A 26,752-nucleotide genomic window follows, 5' to 3' on the forward strand; every position below is an offset into this window, starting at 1 on the left:
GGCTGATGCTGGACCCTAGGGAACCGCTCTTGACTCCTGCCTCTCTCCTTACCCCTATTCTAGCATTCCGGGGTCCTTTCTGCCTTCTTAAATCTTGCCCCTACCCTTCAGTGCTGCAGCTCCCTTAGCCATATGCCTCGGTCAAGTTCTCCATCTCCCTATAACTCACTTTCTCTTCTATAAAATAGAAATCTTCACAGTGGCTTCCTGGTAGAGTTACTGTAAACATTAAATATGTAAAACTTTTAAGAGCTTTGAATGGTGTCTGGCACGTAACAAACACTCCATAAATATTAGTGGTATTATATTAAAGTCTTTATCATCTTCTATATATTAAACTACTGGGTTATTGACAGTGGATTGGGCCTTCTGCCTTATTTTGTCCTGTTCGAATCTATTCTTTCCAGAGCTATCAGAGTGATTGATGATTTAACACACAAATCTAATCATATCATCCCTTTTAAAAACCTGTTCAATGGTTTCCCCATTACTTACAGCATAAGAGAGTTTCCTAACAAGGTAAATGAACCCCTCCGTGACATGACTACTGCTTGACTCCTCAGCTTCAACCCAGCATTTTCTGGCACATTTTATGTTCCATCTGCACTAAACCATGTGAAAAGTCACTTAACCGTGGGGGAGCAGGTAGGTGCCTGTGCTCACAAGCTCTTTTTCTGATGTGCCCCACCCCACCTTCACCCCACACCTTTCTTCCAGTGGCTAACCCTTGTCAGTTTGGGACTTAGTTCATGTGCCCCTTGTACCCTTTCTCACCATCTTTAGATACGGGGCCAAGTGCCCCTAACTTACAGCCCTGAGCATACTGACATAGAATATAACCAGCTGCATAGGGAATTATGTTTATCTCCTCTACATCTTTTTCTGCTTTGGATCCCAGTGTGTGGCATGGGACATAGTGAATGTTTCCAAAATGCTTGCTCTGCTTAATTGTCTCCTCTGTCTAGGATTAGCCAAAATTCCAGAGTGGGTTCATAGAAGCCACAGCTTTGCCCTTTGATGAACGGGAAAGCCAGAGAGCAGGCCTGCCATGCCCCACCATGCATGCTGAGCACTGTGCAACTCCGGGGCTTTCCACACAGGTCGATAGTGTGTTGGCAGCTCCTGGAACTCGGTGGTACAGTGTCCCTCCTGGAGAGGCCACGGCAATGTGAACACTGTCATTAGGAAGCAATTGCTCTGAACACCATTAACACAAAACATTTATGGTCAGTTCAGGCAAAAGCGTCCAGGTGGTAAAATGCTGGGACCAGAGGGCAGAAGACTGAAACACTGGAAGGAGACAGGGCTTGGGGACTAGAGCGTCTGTGGAGGTGGCCTCCAGAGGCACAACTGCAAGGGATGGGCACAGGTCCACAAGGGTCCTCACTCTGGGTAGATGGTAGGGGATGCAGGGACTTCATCTGGGTTGCTTGCTTCTGCCCCTGGGCAGTCATAAGGGATAAGCCTTCCAGTCCAAGAAAGAACAGGAAATTGAGCAGTGCTGGGCAGCAGTGACTCTCTGTGGCTCTCTGGGGTGTAGAGGGCTGGACTCAAGTCCTGCCAAGAAGGATGGCCCACCAGAACCAAGGAGGGCTGATGTGGGCACCTCTTGATCATGTGAACACTGTGGGGCCACAGTGAGGTGAGGGAGGCATTGTCACAGTGGCCATGGGAGCCCAGCCATGCTCAGGTGCTTTCTCCCAGGAGGGGGTGGAAGCTAGAAGCCGTCCTCAGGCAGCTGGGTCTGGGCACTGGGATGCTGGCTGGGGAAGGCAGCTCATTCTGCACCTCACACCCTCAGTGAGAGGATGCAGTGTCATTTCAGAAGGATTTTCCAGGGAAAACAAGACCCCTTCGACATGGAATGTACACATGGATCACGAGAGGTGTCCTTGTTTCAGAAATATTCAAATGAGTAGTTCAGGAAGTGGGGCAAGGCGAATCCCTCAGGCAGGCACTTAGGGGAAGGCAGAGGTGGCAGCCCTCAGCCAGCTGTGCATGCCCAGGACTGCAGAGGATCCTGGTGGGAAGGCAGAGAACACCATCCCTACAGAGACCCTCACCCCTCCCTGCTCGGCTCATGTTCTGAAGCATTGACTTGTCAGGCTGCTGCAAGGCCCCAGAGTGGCTCTGCTCTCCTCCACCTTCCAAGCAGGGCTGGGCCCGGACTCTCCCTTTGCTTCTACGTTTTCCAGGATTTCCCAAGAAGGTCCTATACTCCTCAGTTTCCTCTCCAAGGGCTTTGTGCCACTATCCGTCACTGACACACTTCCTGGTATCCAAGGAGCTGTCGAGCAGTGGAACAGCTGCCTGTCCCTTTTTTGGGCTCTTTTTGTGCTGGGTCTTCGTCCTTTCCTGGTTTGCTACCCCAGATGACGGATATTCCAGGAGAGCTCTCTGCCTCCCGTACATTGGCAGAGAAGCAATTTATCACTGCATTTTAAAAAAGCCTCATTAAGGCAAATTAAGGCAGCAAAGCTGACAACAGAGGGTTTTTGAAAAAAATAGTGTTCATGAAATATTTATTAAAACAGCCATTGTAATAAATATTTGAAAACCAGTTATTAACGTTAAATCATATCAGTGTCAAGCATACGTTACACGCCGTCTGTTCTGCTAATTGAGTGTCAGGGTCAGATGCTCTGTCTCCTGGCAGGTCAGCAGGAGCAGCACGCCTGTGAGCCGTGATAACTTCCCAAAGTCTCCACCGAACACCGCTCCAGAACCAAGATCAACCCAGCAATGGGGAAGCTCCGGGAACGTAGGGTCTTCTCCCAGCTTCCTGCCCACCTGTGTAGACTGACAGGAGAGGGGCTTGGGATAAAAAAACCAGCACCAGGAGGGGAGTTAAAGAATCCCTTAAGACAGACAGTTGTCTCTCCGTCTTGATGGTTTCTTTGGAGATGGGAGTAGTAGAGTTATAGAATGACTGAATTTGACTGATTTCTAGGAAACACTAGAGTTACTGTGGAATAAGCCCTTATACCCAGCCCAGTATGATTTAAAACTGCACCACACCTGGTTTTGCTTCTATTTGTTTTGCTTTTCCTTCTCCATAAACACAACATGTCCATTTGTGACTCCAGCCTGTCATGATACCTGTAAATCCTATAATGCACACAGGGCATTTATAAAGACACTACGGGCACCCTGACCTTTCAGCCTCAGCTCCGGCTTCCCCCTCAGCCCGTCCCGCGTGAACTCCCGGCGTTTTTGGCCACTATCCTGCCACGTGTTTGCTCATTTCCACTTTTACCTCCTGGATTGTGTTTATTGGTTTTCTTTAGCACAAATAAATTATAAGGACTGAAGCACAAACAATCTACAAACCAAGGACAGACATAGTCATTTTAACCCTCCCTTTGAGGCTCATCAGTATCACTGTCAACTTCCTTAGCTGTCTACCTGCTTCTGAACTGAGCACTGTCCAATGTGTTCATTCCAGCAGAGCTGCTGACTTTTCTTCTGTTCCTGATGCTCTCTGAGCTCCTCCTTCCAGCCGTGGGGCTGTTGAATATGCCGTTCCTTGGCCTGGCTTGCTGTCCCCTCAACCTTAGCCGTCAGCTCGCTTCTCTCTCTCCAGTCACAGCACAGGTGCCACTTTGGACTTCCATGGCTCCATGTGCCTCATATAGACCTCATCACAACTGTCATTTGATACTCACCTGTGGGACTATCAGACCAATGTCTGTTTGTCCAACCAACTGGAAGATTCGTGAGAGACAGGATCCATGTAATTTATCCCCTCTTGAAGCCTAGCGTTTAGCACAGAGCCTGACACACAGCAAGGGCAAATAAATGTGTGTTTAGTGAATAAATTAATGAGTGAATAAATAGGTGGATCCTCTCACAACTATTAATATGTTCCCTCTGGATATTTTGTGTAAGTTCCTACATTATGAAATTATATAAATATGCACACAAATGTGAGTGTGTGTGCATATATATATAATTTGTAAACCACTATATGTAATATCATGTATTTACTACATAAAACCAAACAATATTCACATATTCCTGTGTTATTATTTCCACTAAGGCAGGACTCTGAGGCTCAGAAAGCTTAGGTAATTTGTTTAGGGTCATACAGCTCATAAAGAGTAGATCCTAGGCTTCTGATTTTATGCTTTCTCTACTACATCTTGTAGCTTCTTCTAAAGTTAGATGACTTGTGAAAGGCTCAAGTGCATACGTCACGGTGACTATATGGATATGAAAAGTGAATTTTCTCTGGATTGTCCATTCCTCCCTTGCTCATTTCTTATGACTTCCACCCAAGATTCCTGACAACTGGGTCTAACGTAAGTTCGTTGTATCTATAAAAACATGGATTACAGGCAATGGTAGAAATTGCAGCTGAAAAGTGGAACATCAGTGTGCTTTGTGCTTTACACAGCAGAGTCCTGAGAAAGCTAGGAGCAGGGATCTTACTTAAGTGGATTCAAGTTTCTTGGTTCTTAACAGTTCCAAAGCCTGCGAAGATGCTGTTGCAATGTACCAGTAAACATAATAATAATAAAGCTGTTCAAACCTGATGAGGGGCAAAGCCAATGATTATTTTTCAATATAATATAAACTGAATGATTCGCCAGCGGGGCAAGATAATTATCCCATGAGCTTTCCTGAAAGAACAGAATAAATGTGCATTCTACAAACCACAGTCTCAGATGAAGCAAAGCAAGAAAATAAGTCTTAATGTCAGGATAATAACAGATACAGTAAAATCAATATTGATTATTTGGAGAAAAAGGGCAGTAAACATGTTAAGTTCTCACGCTAAAATTATACTAAAAAGCTAGAGTTTGAACACAGAGCATGGCTCTGGAATGCATATAAAGCATTTTCCAAGCACCAGTACAGATATTTTATTTCTAGTGTCAACACACTCTGCTTTATGGGAGGATACGGCTGCGTGTTCAGAGGCCTCAGAAGCAGAAGGCGGTGCGAGTCCCAACGGTTTCGATTAATTGGGATCTCGTGGGGTCTGTAAATCTCTTACCTTTGTTTTTGGCCCTGTCGTATTTCTTCGTGGCCGTGGGGACAAGGATGGAGATATATGTGTCCTTCACGTTGATATAAGTGAGAAGAAACAAAGAGCAGAAACTGCCAGAAAAATGTAAACTCAGCTCCTCTGTAACACGATGTATGATGCTAGGCAGGTCACTCACTTGTCTTGCTGCTTCTGTGACGTGAAGGTATCTTTGCAGCTAGGATAAAGAACCATTTATCCATGAAGTCTCTGCAACCCACAGAGAAAGGAAACTGAAGACCAAGCAGAAGTAAAATGCAAGATAATTTAGTTTATTTTGAAACAAAAAGTGTCCTGAAGCTCATTAAGCATACCCGTTTTAACAGTGAGAAAGCATAGTCCAGTTCAGTGAGACTGCACCATGTGCTCTAAGATGTACATGTATGTATAGACGCAGCGCGCCTTTCCAGTGCTGTTGAGATGAGGGGAGCAGGAGGGTGTCAGGGGAGGAAAGGTGACAGAGAGCACACTTGCAGGACGAGGACAGAATGGAGCCTGAAGAGAGAGAGACGTGGTTGCATAGGGAACGATGCCGATGACAGAAACATGCTGGGATGTATGAGTCTTGCCCCTGCCTCTGACTGTTTTGTTTGTTTTCATTATTATTATTTTAGTTTAGCTTAGTTTTATGTGACGGTATTAATTGTATATGTTTATGGTGTACAATGTGATGTTTTGATAGATATATGCATGGTGGAATGATTCAGTCAAGCTAATTAATATATTCATCACCTCTCCTACTTTTTTTTGTGGTGAGAATATTGAAAATCTATTTTAGCAATTTTGAAATGTACAAGATGTTGTTATTATTATTTTGAGATGGAGTCTCACTCTGTCACCCAGGCTGGAGTGCAGTGGCGCGATCTTGGCTCAATGCAACCTCCGTCTTCTCCTGTGTTCAGGCGATTTTCCTGCCTTAGTGTCTCAAGCAGCTGGGACTACAGGTGCTCGCCACCACGTCCAGCTAATTTTTTTCTGTGTTTTTAGTAGAGATGGGGTTTCACTATGTTGGCCAGGCTGGTCTCAAACTCTTGACCTCATGATCTGCCTGCCTCGGCTTCCCAAAGTACTGGGATTACAGGCATGAGCCACTGCACCCGGTCGACATTATTATTAATATAGTTACTATGCTCTGCAATATATCACTAATACTCATTTGTCCCATGTAATGGAAACTTTTCACTCTTTGACCTACATCTCGCCTTTCTCCGACCCCCTCTGTCCCTCAGCCCCTGGTAAGTACCGTTCTACTCTCTGCTTTTATAAGTTTGGCTTGTTTAAATTCCACATGTACGTGAGATCGTGTGGTATTTGTCTTTCTTTGCCTGACTTACTTCACTTAGCACGATGTCCTCCAGATTCCTCTATGCTGTTCCAAATGGCAGGGTCTCCTTCTATCTGCAGCTGCACAGTGTCTTATTGTGTATAAATATCAACTATTACTCAGTCGCTCTTGGCCCCGGTCCTCTTTTCTAAAATGAGGAAGAAATGGAGAGATGACGCCTCAACACCAATGCCCCAAAGTCTGCTGTGTTCTGGAATCCCAACACGTTCCTCACCTGGGCTCTATACCTTGGTGATGCTTCCTATTATCACATCAAATCCACCTCAAACCTTGTTTATTCAGCTTTAATCCAGATAATATATGCATAGTGTAATAAATCAAGCATTATAAACAGCCCCTGGTCCCACCCCTCTTCCCTCTATTGCCAGTCATGTTCTGTCCTTTTAGAGTGGTGATTCTCTCTTGGTTGCACTTTCCATTCACCAGGGACCTTTCAAAAAACCTCAGCACTCCAACCTCATCCCAGTGGAATTAAATCAGAATCTCAGGGGTGGGACACAGAGAGCAGTATTTTTTAAGGCCCCCAGATCATTGTGTTGTGTAGCCAGTGTTGAAACCATGTCCTAATCTAGGGCCTCATCATAGAACCTAGGAAGTATGCTTAAAACTTTCTCTTCATTTACCAATTGTAGTCAATCTTAATTTAATTCTTACATAAATGATGAGAATTTAGGTTATCAATACTCCTCCTACACACACACTATACATATATATATGTTTATTTTATATATACGTATATGTGTATCCTCCTCAATATTTGAAATTTTTATTGTTGCTTTTTAAAAGATTACCCTATTTGGTGACACTAAATATATATACTTAAAAATACATTTAAGTCCTTATTTTTACAACATCAACTTTTGATGGTATCATTTGATTATTCTCTGGTGGACATGAGGGTATTAATGTCTGTAAATTTTTATTTATTTTCTTCCCCTACTATATCACACTCTTTCTCTCACTTTGGTGAGGCTGATAAATCATTCACATGCTGCACTGCAGCCACTAACAAGGCTTCTGTTCTTTGTGCACATATTTTCTTTAAAAGTTGAAAATTAATATACAGCATTTACATTATTCTGACCATGAAATATATTATTCAATCTCTGGCCAATGTGAGGGCTGGGATTACATTTCCTTCTCTATGGGAGGTCCCTCTAGGAGACTATTCCTAGATTCTAAGTCAAATAGATTATTTTCTTACACCCCATCATTTCCTTAACATCATGCCTAGTTTACACTGTTTCCTATTTAGAACATGCATTTTCATACTTTTCTGTGAGAAATTAATATCTTTTTATGGTTGTGCCATTGTCTTTATCATGCCCTCGGTTATTTTTCAAACTCTCAATGAGACCCTTTGTCCTCATGAGTCCCCCATTTGTGCTGTCCACTCCTGTCCTGGAGCGCCATCCTTCTCCCCACATCTCTATGGATCACCTTTAGGCTCCATACACAGCACTCATGATGAATGGCCTCTGCTGCTCTCTTAAGTGGGATTTTCTGTTTTTTGGATCAAGTTTTTCTGTTCTGGGATCATCCCTATGATGGAGTCCATTCTCAAACAATTTCCCAAGAAAAGGTGCTTGAGAAGTCACGTTTTTTATCCTTACATTCTAAAAGCAATTTTATTCTACTTGTTGATAGTAGAATATCATCTGAGTAGCAATTATCTAGACTTAGTTGATGGTCTAGATGAGCATAGAATTCTGGATTAAAATTATATTCGTCCTGAACATTGAAAGCACCCCTTCATTGTTTTCCTGAATCCAGGTTGCTAACCGGGAATCAGATGGGATGCATGTTTGATTCTCATTCTTTGCAGGTAACTTTTTTTTATTTTTGGTCCATCTGGAAGCTTTTCTGTTTGTCTGTGACATTATGTTTAGATGCAGTTATTTTTCTTTGGAGTATGCTGGACACTCTAGGAGCTCATTTAATCTAAAGTCTCATGTCTTTGATCTGTAGAAACTCTCATTTCTTGTTTCATTGACATTCCTTTCCTTCCATTTGTTTGTTCTCTCTTTCTATGTAGGATGTGCATTAGTTGGATGTTACATCTCTTGAATTGCTCCTCTGTAGCTTAGTTATCCTCATAATTTCTTTTCTTTGACTCTCTGCTTTGTATTCTAGGAGCTTTTCTTAATATTGTTTTCCACTCATAGCACTTTAAATTGTCAGTTGCATTTTTAATATTTATGAGCTCATTCTTACGCTCCCATTGTTCCCTTTTCATCATGGAGAAAGTATCTTTGTCAGTCTCTCTGAGATGGTGATGATGATGATGATAATGGTGAAAGTTCTATTCTGTTTCTTAGATCATGTCTTTTTCTTCCATAGTCCTTTGGTTTTGTCATTTTCCTGCTTCTAGTTCTCCTTATATACAAACACTCCTTGTTTAGTTGTTAACACTGATGAAAGAATAATTGGGAACTTTGCTCTAAATGGCATGGAGGAGAGCCAGAAGAAGAGTACCAACATGCTTAACTAAAAACTCTAACTTTCCACATTTTGTTCAGTTTCCTTAGGAAACTTTTTTCCTCCTTTTTTCTCAGTTTCACTTTTCATTCTTCTATGCCTGCTCACTCCCAGCCCAGACCTTTGTAGAGTTCTGTGGAGCAGTCTAGACCCTACTTCACCTGCTGGCCCCTTGTAGGTGATGGCGGTTTGTACTAGCCTCATTAGACAGCCTGCTTTCTGTCTCCAAGAAATGTATTAAAACTTCTTATTTCTTAGTGATGCCCCCATGTCCCAGCCCTCTTTACTTAGCTTACATACTAGTTTATTTCTTTTTACACTTCTATGCTTTTGTTTCAATTGTTCTTTAGATGGGACTGGAGGTAAATGGGTATGTGCCTAGCCCACCATTTTAATCTTAGCAGAGTACTTTAATTTGTCAAATTATTGCTAAATAAAAGTTCTTCAATTCTCGTATAACCATAATTTTTCTGCATTTCTATTCTGGGTAGGACAGCTCTCGGCAAAAGAAAAGTATTTTTTGGGCTCAATTGTCAGAAATCCAAGCAATATTAACCAAAGCCAAATGAAACCTAGTCAAGGATTGTAGGATCACCTCTTGTATGATGGGCACACACTGATCATAAAACCACAGTTCCAGAGAATTTTAGAATCAGGTGGAACCTTTTGGGTTATCTGGTAAGAGCTTCTCATTTTAAGAATGAGGAAGCCCCAGCTCAGGGACACTCACTGACCTGCCTGAATCATGCAGCAATGAAGCCAAATCTTCAAATTCTCATTCCAGGGTTGTTTCCACTATACCAGTCTTAATTTTAGTTAAATTGCTATTGATTAAAATATAGTCCCAGTCCTTTAACTGGTGGTTAAAAGGCCGTATTTGAATGGGCACAGCTCAAGAAAGACTCATGCGATCACATAAGAACACCATAATTTTCTAACAGCAACTTTAAAATAAAATTCAAACTTTTTAGTATTTTTCTGTGGGGATCACATGGTAGACGCAAGATGTAGACATACTAACTTTTCCCTCTGGTTTCAATATGGCATTTTAGGGGGTCTAGACCTGCAGAATCATGGCCTTCAATGGCCCCACCAGAGCAAAGCAGTGTGATCCAGAGACCCTGGCTGCTGTCAACGGGGAGCAAGTGCCTTGAAGGTGGCCCAAGGAGGGCACATCCAGTAGCCAGTGGCTCCTACTGCCATGTCGCACAAGAGACCCATGGTCCCAGGTTTCTCAAGAGATTTCTCTAAAGGAAAGTGAATAGTTCATGTTATTTACAAAGCAAATCATCAGAGTTAGCTGGAGACCACATTTTTTTGTTGTTCAAAAAAAGAGAAAGAAAGAAAGGATAATGAAGCCAAGCTCAGGCCTGGTTCACATAAAAGCTGATGTAAAACAGATTTACAGCAGTGCACTGCGTGCTTTTATGTGAGACTGAGCTCAGAGGGGGCACATCCATCTCTGAGGAAGCCAAAGTGAGCGAGATTTAAAAGGCGGCCTTTCTTTGTTCCATAATAGGTTGGACACTTCAGAGTAAAAAGAATCAAAAGGTGTTAAGGATGATATTTATAACAGCAACATGGCACACCTATTTTGGTAATAGGCTTTAAGTACTTAAGACATAGAATCATCTTATATTTCACGGGCTAGGCTGTGTCTCTTCCTTTGTAAATTTGTCACATAGGAATGATGTCAACACAGCTTGCAAATAAATGGTTGTCAAACCAGAAGGTTGATGTCCAGGGCCTTAGCTTACTGTTCTGAAGGTCTTACATTCCCAGGATGATTCAGGAAGCATGTAAATGGATTGTTTCACAGGACGGAGGAGCTTACCTACATTATATGAAAACCCTGGTTAATAATTACGAAGTTTAGCCTTCTAGAAGTTAAGTCTGTATATCATGAACTATTCAGAAATTTGATCCATCCAAAAAGGTCCCCTCTGACCTCGGTTTTTTCTTAAGCCTGCAGACAGAGTTAGAAACATCTGCAATCATTTCTGCAGGGTGGTCTTTGCTTTTTAGGTGCAGTTAGATTTTTGGGGGATTCTTCACAAGGTCACCAACACCTTTGGACCCTTCAGCTTTCTGTTAGGTGACTGGAAAGAAGGAAGAGGGAGCTGAGTAGAGCAGGGGAAACTGAGAAGCTTTTACTAGTGTGGTAAAGCGGGAGGAGAGGCTAGACTCTGATACTGCACTTGTATCATGAAAGAAGCCGGGAGCTTTCCCATTCATGTACACATAAGGAATCGCTGCAGAAACTGAAGGCAGGTTATGCCGAATGAGGTGAAAATGTGTTTCAGAGTCAGATAAGGGCACCTGAGCTTTGTAGAGAAAGTTAAAACGGGAACAATGTCTTTGTCCATGTTGAGTGCATAACAATTAGGTGAGACAGAAGAGAAGATAGAAGAAGACATATGGAGAGGAAAAGTTGATGAGTTTCCCCACTTCTGGTGTGAAAAGTTCATCAACTGAAAAGCCAAGAGTGCATGAATAACTAGGTAATAATGCATTTCACTGTCATCATCGCTCCCTTAATTCATTCCTCCCCCATTTACCCCTTGCTCCTGTCTTAGGTTCATAAAATGAATGTACATTTTTTGGTGTCTGTTGGATCCCAAAGTTTTCTTATGAACTCCCTGTAAGGGCCAGTGGCAAGTTTCCATTGTTTCAAAGAGAATAAGAACTAAAACGGATTATAAAACCAAACTTGCCCTGAGCCTACGCTGTCCCACTGAGCAACACGGACCAGTCTAAGGGTACTAGGTCATCTTGAGGGCCTTGATGATCTCTTCACATCCAGAGGGAAGATGAATTAACATTTTCTTCCCTGTGTTGTAGGGGTTTTCGTAGTTTTCAATACACCAACTTTTGATTTTCCACAAGACCCCACAAATGTACATTAATAAATATGTGTATATTTGAAATTTTGCAAAAGTTTTATACCATCTTCCCCTCTCGTCAGTCAAGGATGCAGTAATAGCAGTAGTGAGTATAAAAACAACATTTATACACAGTCATGTCCTCTTTTTCTGGAATATCTCTGAGTAGACAAGAGAGCTGTTAACCCACCAATTTATGTGTATTTCTCTCCAGGGTGAACTGAGACCAGATGTTCATAACACCAAACTAAATACACATTTGGCAATTATCTGGTGAATTTTGTTCCATGGGGACAACCCTGGGCCTAAAGAATGTGAGCTGGTTTGATGTAGTCTTGTCCACTTTCCCTCCTGAGTTTCTCTGAATCTCTCACCTGAGTTGCCCTTGGGGCTCACACTCCTCCGTAAATGACTGGTCTCCATCTAGCTCTGTGCTAGTGGATGATCTCCTGCTTAGGTTTGTACTCCCTAGTCTCCCGAAGGCTCCATGAACAATTTACAGTGTAAATGACAGGGGGAATTTCATTAGAGTGATAGAATTTAATTATCCACTTTTAGCATTGAGCGAAGATGCAAGGCTAACAGCTCCACACACGCCAGAAGTGCCCGGGGACCATCTTCTCTGAAGATGAGTGTGCTTGGTGTGTTCAGAGCCTGGGTTTTCATGCTTCTCCTGCAAACCCACAGAGAATCTGCTCCTCTCCCCACTGCCAGATTCACTTCAAACCCTGCTGGGTACTGAGCCCAAATCCCAGGCGGAGAATTCCAATCATTAGATCTCACAAAAGCTTTTTATTTTGATCATGTTTCCATTTATCTTGTTTTTGTCACTTACTCCTTTATTCCCAGTCCTATAGATGACCAGGTCACTGTATTGCCATCTTCAATAGCTGAGTTCTATTTCTCTTTGAGTTATTTTTTATGGTTGGATTTGCCGGTTTTAGGGGGAAAATAGAATCATTTCAGTTTTGCCCCTATTTGAACTTATTTTGTGCCTACGTACCTCCCACTGAAACAGGAGGAGGATTTGCGGTGCTTGACATTCAGAACGACCTTGTGTCGATGGAGAGCTCCTATTGGCCCCAGGGTGATGGTGTCAGCCTTGAAAACCTTTCTTCCTAACTTTCGAGATGACTTTCATGGGATCACATGGCCTGAATAATGCATGCTATGTAGGCACCAGAGCATTTAAGTGTGTGAAACTTGTTAGAATTTTCTTAGTTTACTCATTTCTCCCCGATATCCTGTTTGATTTACCCATTGTGTAACCTGTATGGTGTTCTCAGAGAATGGAAGAAGAAAAAGCCCTAAAAGTTGCCAGCATCCCTTTTAAAAATATCTTCTTCTCCCTCCTCACAGTTGGGATGACTTTTACCTTCGTAGCTCAAAGCCCTAAACTGTCCTGAATTCAAGATTTGTTTACCTAAGTGCCTAAGTGACATATCCATTCAGGCATCTAACAGACCTCTCAAAGCTAGCATTTACCTGCATCTAGATTTTACCACCTTCCCTGGTTCTCATCTTAACAAATGATGGAGCCATTGACTTAGTAACTCATGCAAACCACCCTGAGTTGCTTAAACAAGAATGAAGGATGCTGTCCTTGCTTCCTTTTATCTTCATTGCATCCTGCCAAAGATAAAATCTAATGGCCAATCCTTACACTTCTATCTCAAAAATTTATCTCAGATCTGTCTTTTCCCTATCTCTACTGCTACTTTAGTCTCGATTACCATAAACTTTTACTTGGATTTCTGCAAAAGCTTTTCATCTCTTTCTTGTTCTTATCTATCTATCATCTAGCTAGCTAGCTATCAAGCTATCGAGCTATCTAATCTATCTATCGAGCTATCAACCTATTATCGATCTAATTATCTACCTATCTACACTTGTCTAATTTTAAAATACTAATAAAATGACTGTTTCTCATGGCTTAATAAAACATAAAAGGACATATGGTAAAAACTGCACCTCATAATACCATACCACATCTATTCTCTAAGTAACAAATATCAAATTTAAAAATAGCAACTTTTAAGCCAAAACATATGTAATGGCCAATTTTTGATCATTTTTGACCTTCAAAAATGTCAGTAGAATATGGTTTTATCTACTAGTTTCTTATAATTCCTTTCAGCTACGTGAAAATACATAAAAATATAATTTATGTCCCCACTATTTTACACAAAAAAAACAGTATCCTTTAGATTTCGGTTTGTCCCAACTTCTTCATTTAATAATAGACTGGAGACATTTTGTTAATAGTAAGGAAAGAGTTGTTTTTTAAACAACTATTTATCAGTCCTATTGTATGGCTATACCATTATTAATTCACCTTGTCTCCCATTGATGGACATTTAGGCTATTTCTCATATTTTGCCATCACACAATGCTGCAGTGAATCATGTTGTACATCCATTGCTTCATGAGCACTAGCGGAGTTCTTTTACTCTTCACTTTCTCCAGTTCATTTTCCAACAACCAAAGTAATCTTTTAAAAGCATAATTCTAACTATGCTACTCCTGTGCTTAAGCTCCTCCAATGACTTCCCATAATGTTCAAAATAAAAGCCCAGTGCCCCATGCCAGGACCATGTGGTACAAATGACCAGCTGCTGCCAACCTCCTTCCTCTCCTGTGCCCTCCCCTCTGCCACCACACTCCAGCCTTCTCTGTGTTCCTCAAACATGCCAAGTGTATTCTATGTTGTAGGTTGAGACAGTAGTTGCCCAGAATATTCTCTCCTTTGTTTTTCTATCATGGACTCCCTGTCATCCAGGTTTTGGTTTGAACGTGGTGGTTTGCTGGTAAACGTTTAGCAGGCAGCTGTCCCAGGAAAAAGGAAGCCATGATTTGGGGCATTTACCAATTTGTGTAAATATTCCACCATGGCCTATTTAAAGATATGGGAGTGATGTCAATCAGCTCACCAACTTGTGGAAATTTTAGCAATCCGTTCTTCTGAGCTGTTAGCTGCCTCCAGCTTAGTAGTGCTTTGGATGATGCTTTTCCTCTGAAGCAAGCTCCGATGATGGTTGAACCTGTTTGTTTGTTTGTTTCAAATTTCAGTCTTAACCATATCACTAATATAGAATATTTTCTTCTTCATTTACTTACTTACTTGACTATTGAATGATTCCTGCACCCCCACTCAACCAACACACATACACACACACACCCACACACACACACCTACCTAGGTTTCATGAAAGCAGGGACCTTGTCTGTTTTTTCAGTGCTTTATTTCCTGTGTTCAGATTGGTACTTTGGCCCATAACATGTACTCAGAAAATGCTGGTAGAACAAATATATTAATACGTGAATTTAAATCAGTAATTAACTCCCCAGCTTAATTCTGACCCCAAATGCTTTGCCATGGTCCTGACTAGAGTTCACCTGAATGTGTCCCACAAATCCGATGCCACTCTCCTAAGTGCACTCACCTTTAACGTTTCTTGGTGTGTGGCTGTTGTTTTTTTGATTGCTTGGATTGGCAATCTCTCTGTACTCAGATTGCATGAGGCCTGTCCGGCTGCACAGCCTACCTGCCCTAGTCCGCCAGTTCTGCTCAGTCATCACCGCCCACAAAAGGTGATTCCAATCCCTATGTCTGCATGTTTGCATAGGTATTTACCTGCTTCTATTTGAGCATTTCCTCCACCCCTCCTTTCTAATATCAATCCTTCACAGCCCAATTCTTATCTCTTTCCTCCGTGAAGTCTTTTCCTTTCTATTCAACTCATACAGAAGTTTCCCTTCTCCAAACTTCTCTTGTCTCTAAAGTTGAGAAAATCGCAACCTTTGGCCTAAAACAGAGGGTACCTTTTAACTATGGACTATATGCTCTGGGGATATTAACAAATTAGTATTAATTTCCTGTGGGTGATTAGGGTACTGGGGTTATGTAGGAGAATGTCTTTATTTGTGGATAATACATGCTGAAGAATTGAAGAATAAAGTGTCATAACGTCTATAATTTACTTGCAAATTATTTTTGATATGTGAGAGAAAGAGAGGAAAATGGAGCAAAATATTAATAATTGGTATATCTAGATGCTGAGTATGTAGGTATTTATCACTATATTGTACTTTCATTATTTCTGTAAGTTTGGCATTTTCAAAACGAAAAGTTGAGAGAGAAACTGGTGAATTGGAAATATCTATTAGGCTTTAAAGCACACAGCTGTCTGGTTCCCACTCTTGAAGATCTATAGCTTCCGGTTCAGTAAGTTTGGGTGGTTAAGTTCAGGGGTAGGTGTTTTTATAAAACTCTGCAGAAGATGCTGACATGGAGTCAGGTTTCTTTGAAGCCCAGGCTGAGACCACGGGCTTCACTGGGGATCAGCTCTTAGGGAAGAGGAGTCAGGGGAGCAGAATAGGACCGTGGAGAGAAGCCAGGCAGGAATGGGCCTCCGCTGGAGCCTGGCTTCAGGCTGAGCCTGTGGGCGAGTTCTGGAGCACAAGTCACACTGCAGACTTGGCCCCACGTGGAGGCAAGAGGTTGGTCTTCTGTGTCCCTGGGCCAGTCAGGCTTGCTGAGGTCTGATCTCGAAGAGGGGCTGGTGTGGTGGGTGGTAGCTGCCCACATGGAGGTTTGGCCAAAGATGATTCTCTGGAGAGATAGCTGTGAGTTACTCACCAATGCCCCAGAGAGGGCACAGGGTCCCCTCCAGTCGAGGGGACCTGGGTAGACACCAGCAGGCTTCAGCACATGTGCCCGAGTGTTGAAAAGTACTGCTGTCGTGAGGTGCGATCCGGCTACTCCACTCCAGCCTGGGTGACAGAGCGAGACTCCGTCTAAAAAAAAAAAAAAAAAAAAAAAAAAAAAAAAAAAAAAAGAAAAGTACTGCTGTCAAACAGCATGGGCTGGAAATGTATTGCTTCTTACTTCATGAGCCCTGACTCTCCAACTTGAGGCAGGGACCATGCCCAAGGCTATTAATGGCCTCTCCAGAGGATGGTGCCCTGTTGGGCACATTCTAAACAGCCAGTGCAGACTCACTGACTAAGGGAACTGGCCTGTTTCATACCTCTACAATAGCGTCCACCCAAGCCGTAAAAGACATTTCCTTAGGAGACAGGAATTCTTGACTTTGGTGTTGTGAGGAAGAGGGTGTAGAAGGCTAAGAAATGGAGCCTACTACTTGCTCAAGAATTCCACATTATAATCCTCAGCTCCTGTTTTTCGTTATCTGCTCTGAATCAAACTGCTTAGAGCAATACATATTATTTTAGTTGGGGTCTCTTCAGAAGCAAGAATTTAAGTATTTGGTTTGGTAGGTGATTCCAGGGCACACCAGTGAGCTGACATGGGAAGGGAAGGTAACCAGCACAAGGCACATCACCAAGTGAGATGCCACCCTGGGGAAGTGCTGGGCCCAGCATGGAATATGTGCCTCAGCGCCATCTAACCCACGATACTAGGGTGCTAGGATACTTATACACCAATCACATCAAAGTTTGCATGTGGGATTAGGCAGGTCTTTAATTCTCCAGTTCCAGGCCAGTGCTGCGTGGGGGCAGAGCAGTTTCTGGTCACAGAAGGAAGCCCTCAGGCGACACGATGCAGAAACACTGCAACAGTAAAAAATGGCATTTGCAACACTGATCCCATTTCATTTTACCTACAATAGCCTTTTAGCAATATCCTCTTCTGTAGACTAGGAAAGGGGACCAGAGGAAGCTCAAGAGCTTCCAAATTGTAGCTATTCAAGGCAGGCTCTGTCCCAAAAGTCAGTGCTCTTACCTGAAACTAAAGGTCCTAAAGCTTTCCTTGGTGGTGACTATCACGATTTTAAGTGCTGAGTGAACGGATGGCCTAGGACATTTGGCAGCTCTTTTTGGGTCAGAGCTCAGTGGTGAATAAAAATCCACCAGGTGTCAGTAAATTGGAAATGGGTTTAGAGGCAACGTACACCCTACTAAGTAGCAAAGGTCAGCTGGTCTAGAGAAGCATTCATGCAGGAGCCAGCTGGCACTGAGTGATTTCTCTGGCACTGCCTAAGCCTCTAGGAACACGCATCGTCATTTCTGTCGGTCACAGCTCTAGCCTGCGTGGGGTTCCGGTGGCTGCCTCCTCAACCTTCACGTCAGCGCCAAGCCCCTCACTCATGTCATTCTGCACCTCACCAGCTGTCTGTCAGGACCCTGACAGCTCTCTTCTAGAGGAGTCTCAGCTCAGTTGTGTTGATTGAAGACGTCTGCAATTCATAAGCACAAAAAAAGAAAACCAATGGGGAGGTCAGGAAGGAGAAAGTTGGAGAAGAGCTCCAAGAGAATTTAGTAGGTTAACAGCCTTGAGAGAGCAAGCTTTTGCTATTGCAAGGATTTCTGGGTTCAGGGTATTCATGTGTCTCTGATGTCTCAGGATTATTTTTGATTGGCTTCACCAGCAGGCTGGGTCACTGCGTTGACTAGTCCTGGGACACCATTCATATGAAAGTCTATGTCCATTGCATGGCCCACATGCTGTGCTTACTGAGCCAGCTGGGTCTACAGCTGGAATATGTAGATCTGAGTCTTTAGAAAGAAGCGATTGAGTCTCCGTTGCCGTGAAATAGTGGCAAAAAAACCAAAACAAAACAAAAAAACCTTTGTAAAGTTGCAAACTGAGAGCATTTAAGAGAAGACCAGAGGTTGGAGGATAATCCTAGAAACCTTAGCCAGAGTGGGTGGGAAGCAGGAAGTTGGATTCGATGTTCTCTAAATTCCTTTCCCAACTCTAAGACCATGCAATTTTAAATCTCAAGACAGAATACTTTTGATCCCTGTTCATAAAATAAATTAAAGAAAGTACTAATATATTGTTTACATGATAAAACTCATATATAGTAGTCCTCCCCTATCCAAGGGGGATACATTCCAAGACCCCTAGTGGATGTCTGAATCTGCAAACAGTACTGAGCCCCAGCTATACTATATTTTTTCTTATACTTACATACCTGTGATAAAGTTTAACTTATCAATTAGGCATGATAAGAAACTAACAATAACTAATAATCAAACAGAACAATTATTACAGTATACTCTAATAAAAGTTATATGAATATAGTGTCTCACTCTCTCTCAGAATATCTTATTGCATTGTACTCACTGATTTTCAGACCACAGTTGACCTCAGGAAACTGTAACCTTGAAAAGCAAAACTGCAATAAGAAGGTACTACTGAATACATAGATATTTTCAAAGGATGACATTAAAATATAAATACATATGCTAACTTTTTTTCTAGGTCCCTGACGAATAAACTCACACCGTCCTTGAGGTATAAATGTTGTAATTTGGATATGACTGCTATAGGTACAAATTCTTTCTTTCCCTGTTTCACCTAATACTGCTTTATAGTACCAAAGGGGTTTTGACAAAACCAAACTTCCAGGAGGGCAGTGTGCAGAGCCGTTCAGAGTACAAGAGCTCTGGAGTCAGAGAGCCCCAGGTTTAAATCCTGGCTCCATTCGTTTAGCCACATGACCTTCCATTGGCTGCTTAACTTATTAAGCCTCAGGTTTTTCACTTGTAAAAATAGGCCTAATTATAATCACAGTACCCATCTTACAAGATTGTTGAGACAGTGGAGATAAAGCATATAAAATGCTTAGGAATATCCTGGTGCATAATAAACATATAATAAATGGCCACTACCATTTATTTTCAAATGAATCTGCCCCCCCGACCCCACCCCGAAAACTTCTCCTTCCCCAGTACACAGTACTTATTGCTGGACTGACTCAAACTTCCAAGCCCCTTACTGGGCTGTGACACTGCTGTGCAGGGCTCTGGTGCCTGCTGCTTCTCCCCAGAGGCCTCCAGGTCGTGAGAAGTGCCTCTCAGACAAGTTCTTAGGATGATCCCTGGAAACTGCCTGGTTGCCTTCAGGTGTGGCCGCTGCCCAGCGTCACCATCCTGGGATTCAATGGCACAAAGAAAAGAGTCTTCCTGTTGTAAGAAATCCATAGGCCCGGTGACAAGGAGGAGATTTCCATAAAGAGCCTCTCTAACTTTGAAGAGAACTTGGGAGTTTTCTTCCTCCTCCTCCGCTACTCTCATCACATGCCTTTGATCCTGGAGAGCGAAGTTTCTTTCTTGTCACTATCATTTATTTTCTCTTTTGGAGCACAACGTATTATAATTTTTCCTGAAAATTTTTTTCTTGGTCAAGATTAAAAATAAGAGGTGAAACCAGAATCTGGAAATTATGATTCCGAGCGTCGATTGATTCATCTGTAAACTGGGGACACAACTTAGGATTTAAAAAAACAGCCGATGTAAGGAAGTGTGCTTTGTATACATTTCCATATGTAAGTAAGGGATTATTTTTGGCTCTTCCTCGAGGGGAAATGGTACGATGAAATTGTGAACAACAAACCAGAAAGTCTGTTTTGATCCTCCATTCCTCTGTGGAGTCTATCATTGACAGAGAGGGCATCCTGGAGAGCAGAGGGCACTAAGGCAGGAACGGGAGGGAGACAGGGAGAGAGAGAGGGAGGCTTCTCCGTATAATTTAAGGAAGCGGGCTTCAGAATGAGAGGGGAGCAAAATGAAGGGTGAGGAATGTAACTATTATAATTCTGATCTATTGCACCATCTAAAAAAGACATCTATTTGAACTCCTGTACAAGCAGCAATTACCTGGAAAATAAATGTAATAAGGATCTCCTAAGTTGGCAGTAAAATTAGCATTGCTGAATTTTAATTAATAGTCCAGCTTGGAGAAATATACTGCTCCGTCTGATGAAAAGAATGGTCTCATCCATGGAGCACGCTCTCTCAAATCAGTGCTTTCAGCAGGTATTTTGTTTTCCCTTAGTTTCCCAGAGATTTTTGCAACTCCAGCATCACTGGGAGAACCAGTGGGTAAGCAGACTGTAGCAGCCCATCCAAAAGAAATGCTGTTGGTCACATGCTGCCTCTGTGGACCTCAGTTTCCCCATTTGCAAAATAATGGAATGGTGTGTTGTGGATGGGAAAGACTTGAATCTCTTGTGTTCCTTTAGCTTAATATGTTTTGTGTTTTTGTCCAGACACATGTTCTTTTTAGGTTCCTCTGTTTTCTGTGTTGAACATTGCCACAGTAACAGTAATGCAGACAATGGTGATGGGGAAGAGGGGTTTTATTGAGAACCTAGGATGTGCGGGCACTGAATGAGAGGCTTTGCAACCATTACTGATTGTGGTCTTCATGACCTCCCTTTGAGGTAGCTCTTATTTGTGTCCCCATTTCATGGATGAGGAGACCCTGCTAAGCAGAGCCTTGTTCAAGGCCACACACCTGGCCACCAAATGGTTATGGTGGTCATAGGACGATGAAAATTAAATAATGTTTTTTTTCACTGGAACTCTTAGGAACCCCACTGCTCCTTTTGAAAGTCAGGGAAATGTCCTGCGTCTGGGACTTTTAAATTTCGCGGGGTGGAGTCTTACAAGATTCACCAGCCCTTCACCCATCACATTCCACTGCGGATTCGCCGCTCCTCCCATTTCCGCTTAGTGCAACTATCTTCTCATTGAAGTACTCTGAAAATTTTCAGATCACCTTTGATTATTTCTTTTTCATTCTTCATATCCAAGCATTCATCAAATTCTCTGCTTTCATTACTTAATTCAGTGCTAATATGTCAGATACTGCATGAGAAACTTAATCATAATAGCTCCTTGATTTATATAGTGTTTTAGAGTTTTCAAAGAGCATTCACGTGCATTATCTTATTTAATCCTCACAATGGCCCTTGAAATAAATGATCTATATTTCATGGATAAAGAGATGGAAGCTCAGAGAGGACCAAAGTCAGATAGCTAGTGTGAAGAAGAGTTGTATTATAGCCCACATCCAAGTTTAAAGGCCAGTGTTCTAAGCAACATAGTCTTCCTCAGTGTCTCATATGTCTGGCCTTACTTTATTCATTTCCACAGTTTCTTACAAGTCCAAATCCATACCATCTCATCTCTGCTTTCTACGGCAGCCTTGTGGTTGGTATCCTCGATTCCTGCCTCTCTATTTTGATCCAGATTTAAACTCCAATTCCTTGTTTTTAAACATATGGTGGATCCTTATTATTTTGGATCTAAGTTATATTCCTCTATAAATCTTTCAAGGTTCTCCATTATCTGTCCTGATTCTGCACTTGCAAGCATGTGTCCCACCTTCCTCAGCTCGTCTGTGTGTCTCCATAACCTAGCTCCATGCCATGCATATGGAAAAGCACCCAACACTTCGAACACATTTTCATGACCTCTACATTCTATTCTCATCCGTAAAAGACTAATTTTTTAAAAAGTCAACTGTACCATGTTAGAATAATCTTAAATTCTATTTAAGACTTACAGTTCATATCTTTGCTATTCAAAGTGTGGACCAGAAGAATACACATCCCATCAAAGCTTGTAAGAAATGCAGAATCTTGGAAAACCTTGGGCTTAATCGAGATCTGAATATTAACAAGGTCCTAGGTTACTGGTATGCATATTAAGTTTGAGAAGCATTGCACAAAAGATTCTAGTCACGATGTCATGGGCCAAGCAGAGGCTTTAATTCATAAGTGTCTGAGTTTGAATCCCAGCTCTGCTACTTACTGGCTTTGTAACCTCGATTAAACTTGTAAAGTTCCTTGGGTCTCTATTTCCTTGTTTGTAAAATGAGACTAATCATAGTTCACCGACTATGAGTCAGGCATTTTGTATGCATTATTACTGCATTTTGTGTATTCTTCTTGTATTTTTGGGATGCGAACACTGAGGCGGTGTGGTATAGTCAGGTAACACAACACATTAGCTGGCACAGTTGCAGTTCAAACCCACATCCATTTGATGACAGATAAATGCCATTTCCACTTCACTTTCCCATTCTATATGCTCTATTGTTGACTTTGATCACATATTATTGTGAAGACCAAATGAGATTCGGGTTGTTCTGGGTTTCCTGCCCTGTAAAGCTATATGCAGTTGCTATTAGTTATTCATATTATTGCTTGCTTAAGTTGTTCTCTAATCGCTTTACATATTTTACTTTGCTTCCTTGTAGCTATCAGTGTCCTTCCTTATTGTTTGGATATTTGAAGAATGTGAGGTACTACTTCTTGCTGCAAACAAGAAATTCAAGTACACACTGAATGTACATGTGGATGCTTGCACAGGTTGATTAGTGATGGGCCAGAGAGGGAATGAAAGGAGTCAGAAGATAGAGGAGAAGATCAGTTGGCATTTAGTTTATCCAGGGAAGAGAAAAGTATGAAAGAAAAATGATTAGAAGTAGGGCTAGGAAAGTAAACAAGATGAACCTGGAGGGTTTTAGATTATTTAAGTAGGAAGTAGAGAACATTTTTGAGAATGGCTTAGGGCTAAAAAGCTAGGAAATAAACTGGTCATTGGGTTTCAGATACGCATTTCCCTAAAATGTGAAATGAGTGTAGTATTTTTTCAGGAAGCTGGGCTTTCTCACACCATGCTGTTTGTCCTTTTGTATATAAATGTATCATTCGCCCATCACTGCTGCTGTGGAAGTTCTAAGATGTGGGGAATAATAGAGTGATCAAAGCCTTAGCAACATCTAGGAACCAGAGAGAGTAGGCATTTCTCCTGGAGGTATTAGCGTCTTTTGTCATATCACCAAACGCACATCTACTGTGATTCTGGACCATTTTCCTGCCTTGGTGAATGGAGTGGTCACCACTGTGCTGAAGATACAACCATCAAAAGGTAGCTGAATTGTGCCTTCTTTCATGTGCACCCCTCTGGGCCACGCTTTCTCAGTCATAGGAGAGAAAACAGCATATCTGATTTCCAATAGTAGAAGGAGATTTAGAATCTGGGAAGAGAGCAAATAACCAGCAGCTTGGGATGCCTGGGATTACTTTACATGTTGGTCTCAACCCATTGATTGTGTGTAGAAAGCTGTCAAGAATGAGTATCTTACAGAATGAAAGCCAAGAGAGTCTCGCTGGTGGAGACAGCTGAATTCCTATGAATCTAAGGAGAAAATCCAGACTTTCTTGCTGAGCTGAATCAAGCTGGACAGTGCCCCTACCATGTATACCTATAACTTGCAGATTGACATTTTGTCAGTATTCTCGTGATTGTCACACCGTCTGTACCTGGTCTATTAGCCCATGACTGAGAAGATATAAGGGAAAGTATTGAAAGAACTTCCAATGCCCAGTTTAAGGAGTAAACAAAGAGAGCATCACACACTTTGGTTTGGAAATAACTTTGTATTTCATTCCACCTCCCAGTTGAATAATAATCTGCTTGAAGGCAGGGATCAGGACAACTGAACCATAATGAGAAAATTACAATCCGAGTCTGATCTGAGACTTTTGTTCAAACTCAGCACTTTGCTATTTAATTGCGATATACTCTGCAAATGTACTTAACCTTAATCTATGAAATGTAAAATTAACACATTTCATGGTTGTTCAGGTAAAGTACGATGATATCTGAGAATATTTTGTAACTGTTGACTTACTTGTTTTCATGTTTGAAACTGTTTCATATATAGAAACTTTAAAAATTAGTAAGAGTAACTTATTGTTTGCTTTGTGCTAGGCATTGCACTAAAGATGTCATATACATTCTCTGCTCCTTGGAGTATCATTTTGAAGTAGAAAATATTCTTGTGCACATTTGACAGATGAGTAAACTAGGGCTTAAAAAATTAATGAATGAAAACAAGGCAGTGTAACTGCTGCACCATGAAGCCAGGACTTACATTTCCATCTGTCTCTTTAAAGCTTGGACCACCTTGGTCTTTCAACTTTAGCATCACAAGGAATGGTTGGTTGGTATTCTTAAGGACATGTGGTTAGATTTTTGATAATCTGAGGGAGGAGTAGAAGTGTTGGGAGAGCAAATCTTTTTTCTGAAAAAGTCACAGACCAATATCTTTGGAGACAAAGGCCTTTCATGGGGGGGTTCAGTTAACTTTGAATTTCAGATAAACAATACTTTTTTTTTTTTTTTTTACTGTATCTCATGCAATATTTGGAATATACTTATACTAACAATTATTTGTTAAATTTTTATTTGCTAAATCTGGAAATGCCAGTATAGGAAAATATCAGCCCTAGAATGAATTAGAGTTTTCCAGAACCCCTCTCAGGGCTTGGCTGGAATCTGAGCAGTGTTTCTGGAAGTGGGAGAGATGAAGGTCATTGAGGCACAGTGATAAAGGTCAGTGGGACAAGCCTACATTGGTCCTCAGGACATCCATATTCCAAGCCTTGCTCCACCCTGTCTGGATGGGCTGCCACCTTCGCCTGCCTGCGGGCCATGTGGTTGCAGCAATATGCCCTTTGTGCCCAGGTTTTAGACTAGAATTGGTCAGAGTCATTGTGGCATAAATGGGTGTCATCTTCAAGAACCAAAGGTGTGGGCAGAGACATGGCCATGAAACAGGGTAATGTCTTACAACAATCTATAGGAGCAGGGGGTGTGGAGAGAATTTACACGTAAAAACTGACAACCAATTCATCCAGAGCTAATTTCAGCTCAGACCAGCAGGAAAATTGCTGTTCAAATTGGTATTTCTATTGCCAGGTTTATTGACAAACATGAAATAAAAAAGCCTCTTTGTTTTATGAATTTGTTGTAAACTTAAAGTAGAAAGGGGGTTTATATTCCCCAGTTGGTGGCATACTGGATTTTGACAGACCTTTTCTTTTGTAAGTGTGAAAATGCTGTGGTTGTTGAGCCAGGAGACAGCCCCGTTCCATGAAAAGTAACGTGGCTCTGGGTCTTTGGATAGAAACTTCCATCAGTGCATGCTTCGGTGCATTCTTCCCTCCTCCCAGGAGGCCTGTCCTCATTTCAAAGCTGGGGAAAGCAGGAGCCAGAAAAGGGAAGTGACTTTCCCAAGGTCATAGATGGACACATGTGCTAGCTGCCGGGCAGAGCAGAGCTCAAATCCTCTACCGCTGGGCCTACACCGTCTTACCCCGACCATCCCCCAAACCTCCCCTGCAAGCTGGCCAGGGAAGCCCAGGATGCCTAGACCACCCCCTCAAAACAGTGGGCACTTTCCTGCCTCTCCTCACCACTTCACAGCCACCTTATGGCCTGAAAGCCTGCTCCTCTTCATCACTGTTATCTCCCAGCCCTTTCTCACTGGTGTTTGCAATCCTTCTCGGCTTCACTCAGTCTGAAATATGTAGGGATCATAACTTGTGGGTTCATACAAGAAGCCAGCAGCCCTTCCATAATTGCCGCTGATGTGGAAATACAGGAGCAAATGAGTAGCAATTCATACGTCGCCGCATGACAGAACAAAAACCTCTACCGAGGAATTAAAGCCATAAATATCCTACAGGACTCCTACCTGTGAGCTTGTTCCTGACATCTGGAATGGCAGCTCACTGGAGCCACTCTGCTGTCAGCATCCTGCTGCACACTGGCTGCCATGAAGCTGTGAGAGCAGAAGGGACCAAAAGGGGAAGTAGGGGGAGCCAGGCCTGGGGGTGGGGGACTTCCAAGGGAAACCTGGTGACAAACAGGTCACTTTCCCCTACCATGACCGCAGCGACCAAGAGGCCCAAACTCACTCGCTCTCACTGGGCGCCGCCCTGAAAGCCTGCCTGCCACAAGAGTTCCTGTCCTCGCGAGAGGCAGAACAGCTTTGTGGCTGATCTCCCATCTGGTTGACAGGAATGACAGTTCAGAGTTGTGCTCCTGGAGGGGAAAGTGCTTAGGGCAGAGATGAGGAAAGAAACTGTAGCTTGGGGTTGCCCACATGGTCGTGGCAGCCTCTCACAGGCTGCAGAGATGAGGGAAGCAGGCAGGAAGCTCAGAAGAAAGCCAATCGATGACCCTTAGACGGTGGGAATTTTACTAATGGGGCTCTCTCGTGGCAGATGTTTACTGTTTCTGGAGGTGGGAGGGATGCTGGCGGCGGGGATTGCATCCTAGGCTAGAAGCAGCTGTTGAAATGTGATTCTGTCATTGTGGCAGGGATTCCCAGGCTTGGTGCTTTTCCCTGGGACCAATAGTATTTGCTAAATGAAATGGATCCTTAGCTACTCATGACAATTTGCC

At 42.4% G+C, this 26,752-nt stretch overlaps 1 protein-coding gene and 2 long non-coding RNA genes across 5 annotated transcripts in view; 1 reads left to right on the plus strand and 2 right to left on the minus strand.

The window, feature by feature from the left end:
* Nucleotides 1–26,752, plus strand: part of LOC105476177 (neurotrimin) — a 1,408,523-nt gene that overhangs the window by 234,846 nt on the left and 1,146,925 nt on the right. The window lies entirely within an intron of this gene.
* On the minus strand, nucleotides 2,548–16,555 carry LOC139357627 (uncharacterized). Of its 2 annotated transcripts, none has more exons than XR_011611198.1 (4): nucleotides 16,374–16,555; nucleotides 6,364–6,501; nucleotides 5,000–5,207; nucleotides 2,548–2,799 (listed from the first exon to the last, which is right to left on the minus strand). It is a non-coding gene; the product is annotated as an uncharacterized lncRNA (long non-coding RNA). The 2 variants fall into 2 exon arrangements; XR_011611197.1 differs by having other exon boundaries at nucleotides 5,000–5,239.
* Nucleotides 16,557–26,125, minus strand: LOC139357628 (uncharacterized). 2 transcript variants are annotated; one of them, XR_011611200.1, is made up of 3 exons: nucleotides 26,040–26,125; nucleotides 17,864–17,934; nucleotides 16,557–17,308 (listed from the first exon to the last, which is right to left on the minus strand). It is a non-coding gene; the product is annotated as an uncharacterized lncRNA (long non-coding RNA). The 2 variants fall into 2 exon arrangements; XR_011611199.1 differs by having other exon boundaries at nucleotides 17,481–17,934.

This window comes from Macaca nemestrina, chromosome 12 (assembly GCF_043159975.1).
Source record: "Macaca nemestrina isolate mMacNem1 chromosome 12, mMacNem.hap1, whole genome shotgun sequence".
NCBI lineage: Eukaryota > Metazoa > Chordata > Mammalia > Primates > Cercopithecidae > Macaca > Macaca nemestrina.